This window comes from Carcharhinus amblyrhynchos, chromosome 8 (assembly GCF_965287045.1).
Source record: "Carcharhinus amblyrhynchos chromosome 8, sCarAmb.v2.hapA, whole genome shotgun sequence".
Lineage (NCBI taxonomy): Eukaryota > Metazoa > Chordata > Chondrichthyes > Carcharhiniformes > Carcharhinidae > Carcharhinus > Carcharhinus amblyrhynchos.
The window spans coordinates 17,239,364-17,248,572 of record NC_137331.1 but is presented as its reverse complement, the minus strand read 5'-3'; the positions used below and the strand labels follow the sequence as shown (position 1 = coordinate 17,248,572).

Below are 9,209 nucleotides of genomic sequence, written 5' to 3'. Positions count from 1 at the left end.
TGTGTGTCGTTACATGAATAGGGCTTGGATGGGATTGTGGTCAGTGCAGACTTGATGGGCCAAATGCACTCCTTCTGCACTGTAGGGATTCTATGAAATCAGTATCAGTAGAAGAATGGTTTTGGGGAAATTGATGCGAATGAAGGTGTTTAAATCTACTCGGCCTGATAAATCTGTAATCCCAGAATACTTAAGGAAGTAGCCCTAGCTATAGTAGATCCCTTGGTGGGTCATTTTCCAAAATCATTTGGACTCTGGACTGGTTCTTACAGATTGGAATGTATGTCTGCTATCAAAAAGAGATGTAGAGGGAAAACAGGGAACTACAGACCAGTGAGCCCAACGACAGTCACTAGGGAAGTTGCTAGAGTCCATTAGCAAGGATATCATCGCTCAGCATTTGGAAAGCCATAATATAATTTGAAAAAAATCAACATGTATTTATATTGGGGAAATCACGCTTGGAATTATTTGAGGATGTCGAGTTAATAGGAGAACTGATAGATGTGGTCTATTTAGATTTTCATCAGGCTTTTGACAAGGTCTCACACAGTAGACTACTATGTAAAGAGAGATTTTGGGTAGTGTTTTGAGATAAATAGAAATATTCTATTCTTGAAGACTCTATCCCTGAAGAATGGAATGTGGCAAATGTTGTGCCTTTGTTTAAAAAGGGCTGCAGGAAAAAACCTGGGAACTACAGACCAGTGAGCCTCACATCTGTGGTAGGTAAGTTGTTGGAAGGTATTTTGAGAGACAGGATCTGCAGGCATTTGGAGCCGTAAGGACTGATTAGGGAAAGTCAGCATGGCTTTGTGAATGGAAAATTTGATTGAATTTTTTGAAGGGGTAACTCAAGATGAGGGCAGTGTAATTGATGTTGTCTAGATGAACTTTAGCAAGGTCTTTGACAAGGTACCGCATGGTATGTTGTTGCATCTGGTTAAATCTCATAGGATCCAAGGTAAGGTAACTAAATAGATACAAAATTGGCTTGATGATAGAAACCAGAGGATGGTTGGAGACGGTTGTTTTTCAAACTGGAGGCCTGTGACCAGCGGTGTGCCTTAGGAATCAGTGCTGGGTCCACTGTTATTTGTCATTTATATTAATGATTTGGATAAGAATATAGGAGGCATGGTTAGTGAGTTTGCAGATGACACCAAGATTGGTGGCATAGTGGACAGTGAGGAAGTTCTATCTCAGATTGCAAAGGGATCTTGATCATTTGGGCTAGTGGGCTGACGAATGGCAGATGGAATTTAATTTAGATAAATGCGAGATAATGCATTTTTGTAGACTGAACCAAGGCAGGACTTACTCAGTTAACGATAGGGCGTTGAGGAGAGTTAAAGAACAAAGAAATCTAGGGGTACACGTTCATAGCTCCTTGAAAGTGGAGTCACAGGTGGACAGAGTGGTGAAGAAGGCATTCAGCATGCTTGGTTTCATTGATCAGAACATTTAATACAGCAGCTGGGATGTCTTATTGAAGTTGTACAAGATATTGATAAAGCCACAGTTGGAAGTACTGTGTACAGTTCTGGTCACCCACTATAGAAAGGATATTATTAAACTAGAAAGAGTGCAGAATAGATTTATTAGGATGCTACCAGGACTTGATGGTTTGAATTATAAGGAGAGGCTGGATAGACTGGGACTTTTTCCTCTGGAGCATAGAAGGCTGAGGGGTGATCTTATAGAGATCTATAAAATAATGAGGGGCATAGACAAGGTAGATAGTCAATATTTTTTCCCAAAGGTAGGGGAGCCTAAAACTAGAGGGCAAAGGTTTAAGGTGAGAGGAGAGAGATACAAAAGGCTCAGGGGGGCAATTTTTTTCACACAGAGGGTATTGCCTATTTGGAACAGGCTGCCAGAGGTAGTAGTAGAGGCGGGTACAATTTTGTTTTTTAAAAAGCATTTAGACAGTGACATGGGTAAGATGGGTATAGAGGGATATGGGCCAAATGCGGGCAATTGGGACTGGCTTCAGGGTTTTTAAAAAAAAGGGCAGCATGGACAAGTTGGGCCGAAAGGCCTGTTTCCAAGCTGTAAACCTCTATGACTCTATGAGAAAGTTGGTTAACAGATAGGGAGGAAAGAGTTGGCATAAATGGATCTTTTAAGAACATAAGAACATAAGAAATAGGAGCAGGAGTAGGCCATCTAGCCCTTCGAGCCTGCCCCACCGTTCAGTAAGATCATGGCTGATCTGAAGTGGCTCAGTTCCACTCTTTTTCCAACTGGTAAGCAATGACTAGTGAAAAACTTCAGGCATCTGTTCTCGGACCCCAACTGTTCACATTATAGTATAATGATTTGGAAGTGGGAACTAAATAAATTTCCAAATTTGCAGATGGTCCCAAGTTGGGTGGGAGGGTGAGCTGTGAAGCAGAGGCAGAGAAGCTTCAGCATGATTTGGATAGGCTGAGTAAGGCATAATAGATGTAATATAATGAGGATTAATGTGAGCAAAAATATAAAGGCAGCTTATTATTTGAATGGGTGTAAATTGAGAGAAGTCAATGCTCAGCAATACCTTGCTATCCTCATGCTTCAGTCACTGAATGTAAGTGTGCAGGTACAGCAGGCAGTAGAGAAGGCAAATTATGTTGGCCTTCATAGCGAGAGGATTAGAGTTTAGGGATAGGGATGTTTTGCTGCAATTGTATAGGACATTGGTGAGGCCACACCTGGAGTATTGTGTGCAGTTTTGGTGTCCTTATCTGAAAAAAGATGTCTTTGCTATAGCGTGCAGTGAAGTTTTACCAGGCTGATTTTTGGGAAGGTGGGTCTGCCACATGAGGAGAGACCAAGTCAGTTAGGATTATATTCACTGGAGTTTAGAAGAGTGAAAGGAGATCTCATAGAAACTCATAAAATTCTACTAGGATTAGACTGGGTGGATTCAGAAAGAATGTTCCCAATGGTGGGGGAGTCCAGAAGTAGAGATCATAGATTGAGAATAAGGGGTGGATTGAGGATTAGGACTGAGGTAAGGAAGAAATTCTTCATCCAGAGAGTGGTGAATCTGTGGAATTCACTACCACAGAAAGTAGTTGAGGCCAAAACATTGGGGAGATCTTACCAAAAAAAAGAGAGTGTTATTGACTTATTGACTGCCATAACTCCCACATTACAACAATGACTACATTCCACGAGTAATCATTTGGCAGTTGGTACTTCAGTATTATTGAAAAATGAGACATGCTGTCAACACTTTTTGTCTTACACTTATCAGGACAGATTATAAGATTACCAACAAAGCAAGAAACTAGCTTGGCAGTTCTCCATGCAACCTTTCTACCAATCAGTCTCTTGTCAACCAGTCAGTATTCTCTTCTGATTCAGTATAAATTGTTGCTTTCTTTACTTCCAATTTTACTTTGTTAGCTGTAAAGAATTTCAGGATGTCCTGAGATCAGAAAATACACTGTATAAATACAAGTTTGCTCTTATGTAATGTGTAGATCAGCTCTGGCTAAAGTTCCTGGTTCACAGCTGGCACCTTCACATGGAACTGGAGACAAACCTGTGGTCAAGGAGATAGGGAAAGAGATCAGGCCTACTTAAAGTAGTCAGTGGGAACCTTGTGCTGTGGAGGGAGTTATAGGATTATGATTACAACAGACAGGATATTGGGGCATCACACCTATTAATTATCACCAATTACATAAAGACTGACATTGAATTATTCTATTGCTTTTGGTTATGAGAGGATAATGAGTGTTTATTTTTATTTATTAGTGTTGCAAGTAGGCTTACATGAACACTGCAATGAAATTACTGTGAAAATCCCCTAGTTGTCACACTCCAGTGCCTGTTCAGGTACACTATGGGAAAATTTATGATCATATTCTGATCATTTATCAGTGCAACATCAATGAATTACCATGAAGTACTGGCGGAATAAAAGCTTCTTCCATACCTATTTTCCTCTGGAAATTGTTTTTCCTGTTTAGTTTGCCCCATTCATTTGCTCATAAATGGTGTCTGATTCTTGGAATCTCTTGCAGAACAGCTGGCGCAAAAACATGGACATAAGCAGTCATGTGATCAGATGTCACATGGCAGATGTTTTGAGTGACTACAATATTTAAAAATTGATTTTATTTCATATTTTGGATTATGAAAGAACTGAATATTGCACACTGCTGATAGATGGAAAATGACGACCCAATTATGCCTGGAATCAATTATGGTTGCTGCTCCAATAGCACAGTGTGCCAGTTACAGTTCCTGCTGCGGATGAACGTGCAGTATTTCACCCAGATCTAAAACGACAGTGGTCAAGCAAGAGAGCATCCTAACAGGCAGTATTCTTCTGACGTTGAGTGCAACTGACAGAAAAAAGCGTCAGAGACAAGGACAAAACATGAAGTTTCATGAGGTCAAAATGTAAAGGCCAAGGAGAAAACTGAGCTGTCATATAGAGCTTAAGATATGTGTTTATTGCAGTGTGAGTAATTTGAACTCACAATGCTCTCCTGTCATCAAAACAACAGAATGTGCTTTCGTTTGTTGTTGGATTTTAAACAAACTTAGTAAAGGTCCAGAGAAAGGAATACCAATTTGTAAATAGATATAATCGATTAGTTGTGCTCACTGCGATTCGTGAGGCAGGTAACCCTGAAGAATTTGATCTGGGGTTTGTAGTAGTGAATTTCTTACCTCGTGAAATATCTGATAAAAGCTAACATTCGTGAGTTCGCTCACATGTTTATGGAAATGAATGGGATTTTAGTTTCTTGCTGCATTTCAGCAGACACATGCCCTTTATCTTGACAGTGGGTTGATCCAATTCCCCCTTCATTTCATGCAGCTTGGTATTTTCCAGAATGAGAAGGTCAAATTACTGAGCATGTCTGCTCTATAATGCTATGATGCAGTTGTCGAAGCAGGGAATGTGAAGGCCTTGAGGAAATAGTGACTGCTGTATGTAGAAAGAGTGAAGTGGGGTATGGAGTAATACGAGATTCTGCCTTGCAGGTAAGTTGTTTTATTTCTCTGTGAATGCTAGCGTCTCCTGTTATTGGGAAGTAGCAATGCCGTAACTGCTCCCGTTTTCTATGGTTAATGCACTGGATTAATGCTTTATGTTGCGATTGTTAATATTTAGTTTTCTCTTCTTGAGTAACGAATTATATTGTTAAAATCAAGGACATGTGTGAAGCAGAAACCTTTATTTATGCTTTGGGAATGTAAACAGTGCAATGTAATGGATGCTGAACTAGCTCTGTTTCAGGTAATCCATTGCACTACTGCGAGACAGCACAGTAATAGCCAGTCCACTGCTGGAAGGTTCGTAAGCTGCTGCAGATGACAACTACTTCTGACTGATTAAGACTGTCTGTTTTAATTAGACTGCTGTGGTTGAACACAGCCCAGGTTGCTAATGATGTAGAGCGTCCGAGCTCAGAATTCCTGGATGAAGTGAAATGCCTTCAACCGTGCATGGACTCTAATGTGTTAGAGTTAGTCACAAATGTGCCTATGGCACTTTAAGATTAACTCTTTGAGCAACAGTGCAATGTACTCTGTCATGGTGCAAAATATATTTAATCCTTAGCACAAGCATTCAAAGGAGATGGTTGTAATTGAAGCATCGTTCGTTCCACATTTGCACATTTTGAATTTTCAAAATATTTTAGTGTTCTAATTTTAAATCGTGTGTACTGATGCATTAAGATATTTAAAAATTTACATTGAAGAATTGCACTGGAATTTCTGTTTGTGTGCGTCCAGTAATATTAATGTAGTTGTTTATGGAATGCAACACAGTATCTTCAATTATTTCCCTGAATGTGCCTAAAAAAAACAAATTAGATAGAAAGATTTTTGTAATTCTGTTTTTGTAATGTTTGAGGTACTATCTATCATTTGAAGGCATGATCTAGCCAGAAATTCAATAACTGATGAAATCAGGAAAATTATAGCAATTAATTACATAATACCGTACCAATTGATCCTTCAAAATGGTAAAGTGTTTTTTTTTGTTAAACATTTCAAAATTTATCCAAAATCATCATTGCAGTGCTTCAGTTGCCTTGGGGTTAAAAGAAAGCACAGTTTTCCTTCTTCCCAATTTTCTCTCCTTCCTTCCTTCCTGAGAGGGGTGAATCGTATAGTGCTCTCTGGATGCTAGTAAACCTTGTATGGCCCTACATCACATGCAAATCTAGACTGAATACTAGTAGACTGTTAAAATTGGGGGAAGTGGTGGGGGGGGGACATTAATGGAAAGACATATTTCTATTCTCACCCTACGACCACACAAGTTGGAGGGTCATGGGCAGCATCAGCAGAAGGAACTCTTTCAGACTTGACTTTTCCTGCCTTACAGATTCCAGAGTGATTGGTATGATACAACTGAGTTGTTGAGATTGTCTGTCTCTTTTTTTTTAATATTGGAACCTATTTAAATTTTTTTGACCTATGAATCCTAAAGTATACATCCTTATATCTGCACTTCTATCAAATTTTTTTGCATAATAGTATATGAACAGGTAGGCATGTATAGAATCCCTACAATGCAGAAGGAGGCCACACGGCCTATCAAACCTACACCAACAACAATCCCACCCATGCCGCATCCCTGTAATCTCATATTATCTTACTAAGCCCCTTGATATTAAGGGGTAATTTAGCATGCCAATGAACCTAACCTGCACATGTTTGAAGTGTTGGAGTATATTGGTCAATTAGATAGCCAAGTCACCTAATTTAGTTTAATAAGCATTGAAATTCCAATGTTTGGAACAGCCACAGTATGTTAGCAAAATTATTTTCTGTGTAAATATATTTTAAAATGTTGTTTGAACCAGGCCTGCATAGGACTTGTTTTGTGCAGCATATTATTGGCTATAAGATAAAATGGTATAAATATGGAAAGCAATTTATTATTCCTTTGATCGTTCTGATTGGAAATACCCTTGCTATTGAAGCTCCTCAGGAAGTGAATATAACAGGATGTGGGCGTTGCTGGCTAGGCCAGCATTTATCACCCTTTTCCAAATGCCCTTGAAAAGATGGTAGTGAGCCCCTTCTTAAACTGCTGCAGTCCATGTGGTGTAGATAGACTCATAGTCCTCTTAGAAAAAGAGTTCCAGGATTTTAACCCAGTGACAATGAAGGAACTTTGATATAGTTTCAAGCAGGATATAGATCAGTTAGAGGCTTGGGCAAATGGAGTCTAATCTGGACAAATGTGAGGTAATGCATTTTGGAAGGTCTAATAAAGACAGGAAATATATAGTAAATGTTGGAATCCTTAAGGATATTGATAGGCAGAGGGATCTGGATGTTCAGTTACACAGGTCACTGAAGGTGGCAGTGCAAGTGGAGAAGTTAGTCAAGAAGGCATATGGCATGCTTGCCTTCATCAGCTGGGGTATTGAGTTTAAAAATTGGCGAATCGTGTTGCAGCTTTATAGTACCTTAGTTAGGCCGCACTTGGAATATAGTGTTCAATTCTGGTCGCTACACCACCAGAAGGATGTGAAGGCTTTGGAGACGGTACAGAAAAGATTGCCTGGTATGGAGGGCATTAGCTATGAGGAAAGGTTGGAGAAACTTGGCTCGTTCTCACTGGAATGACGGAGGTTGAGGGGCGGCCTGATAAAAGTCTACAAGATTGAGAGGCATAAACAGAATGGATAGTCGGAAGCTTTTTCCCAGCATGGAAGTGTCAAGTACTAGGGGGCATAGGTTTAAGGTGCGAGGGATAAGGTTTAAAGGAGATGCGTGAGGCAAGTTTTTTTTTTGCACAGAGGGTGATGGGTGCCTGGAACTCACTGCCGGAGGACGTAATGGAAGCAGATACAATAGTGAGTTTTAAGGGGCGTCTGGACAAATACGTGAATAGGATAGGAATAGAGGGATATGGTCCCTGGCAGGAAAGGGGGTTTTAGTTCAGCCAGGCAGCATTGTCAGTGCAGCCTTGGAGGGCTGTAGAGTCTGTTCCTGTGCTGTAATTTTCTTTGTTCTTTGTGAGTGACTTGGAGGGAAACTTCCAGGGGGTGGTATTCCCATGTATCTGCTGTCCTTGTCTTTTTAGGTGGTAGAAGCTATTTAGAAGGTGCTGTTGAAAAAGCCTTGGTAAGTTGCTGCTGTGCATCTTGTCGATGGTAAACACTTCTGCCATTGTGCATCCATGGTGGGGTAAGTGGATTTTTAAGGTGTTGAAATGGATGCCAATCAAGCTAGTTGTTTTGTCCTGAATGGTGACAAGTTCTTTGCAAAATTGATCTTGCATAGCCTGGGATGGTAATGATTTTACTGAAACCTGAGAATATGTAGATTAAAAAAACTTTGCTTTGTTTATTTCCTCATTTTCTTTTCTAATGCTATTACTAAGGACAGTATTTCAGAATTGTTAGATTATGTTGTTTTTGCACCTCCTTGAACTTAAGGTTTTCAGATGGAATGTATTGTACAGCTTGCTCTTCTTTCAGTGAAAGTGGAACCTTTTTTTAAATCTTTCATGAGATATGGATATTGCTGGCAAGGCCAGCATTTGTTGTCCATCCTTAATTGCCCTTGAACTAAGTGGCTTGTTGGGCCATTTAAGAGGGCATTTGAAGAGTCAACCACATTGCTGTGGATCTGCAGTCATATGTAGGCCAGGCCAGGTGAGGACAGCAGATTTCCATCCTTTAAAGAACATTTGAACCCAGCTAAAACCAATGGCATGTCAACTATTGGAAGATTCGTTCAAAGCGTTTTAACTTCACATCGTAGACCTGACCCAGAAAGGGTACACAGCTACAGGATTTAGATTGACCCTGGCACAAGTAAGTATCTAAAATTGGATTGACAGCATATTGTGCCAGAGGAAAAAATGCTTTCATTTGCACGTAGCTGGTGTAGTGTCTAATCTAGGAGTTTTGGATCCTGATTCTGGGTGACAGAAGTTAGGAAATTTGCTACTTCGTAAACCTCTATTTAATCTTTGACTTTTGGAAAGTTATATTAAAAGTACCTCCCTTTGATGAAAATATCATCTGCAAGTTGTTTTTTTGTTTGCCTCTGAACATACACATCAACATAAATCATATTCAAGATCAACATGAATCATTTTCAAGTGCAACATTGTACTGTTTATACAAGATGTTAAGCCAAAAATGATGCATAGCCATTCTGTTTTCTGTCTCCCTGAAGAAATAATGACCCAGATCTTTTGAGCAGTGATAACGATTGCCGCTGCA

The 9,209-nt window shown here is 39.8% G+C and overlaps 1 protein-coding gene across 3 annotated transcripts in view; it reads left to right on the top strand.

Moving 5' to 3' along the window:
* Window positions 1-4,854: 4,854 nt before the first annotated feature.
* Window positions 4,855-9,209, top strand: part of oxr1a (oxidation resistance 1a) — a 588,813-nt gene continuing 584,458 nt past the window's right edge. For all 3 annotated transcript variants that reach the window (XM_080193724.1, XM_080193727.1, XM_080193723.1), the window contains exon 1: window positions 4,855-4,992. The gene's annotated coding sequence lies outside the window, so the exon portion shown is untranslated. The remainder of the gene's footprint in view (window positions 4,993-9,209) is intronic.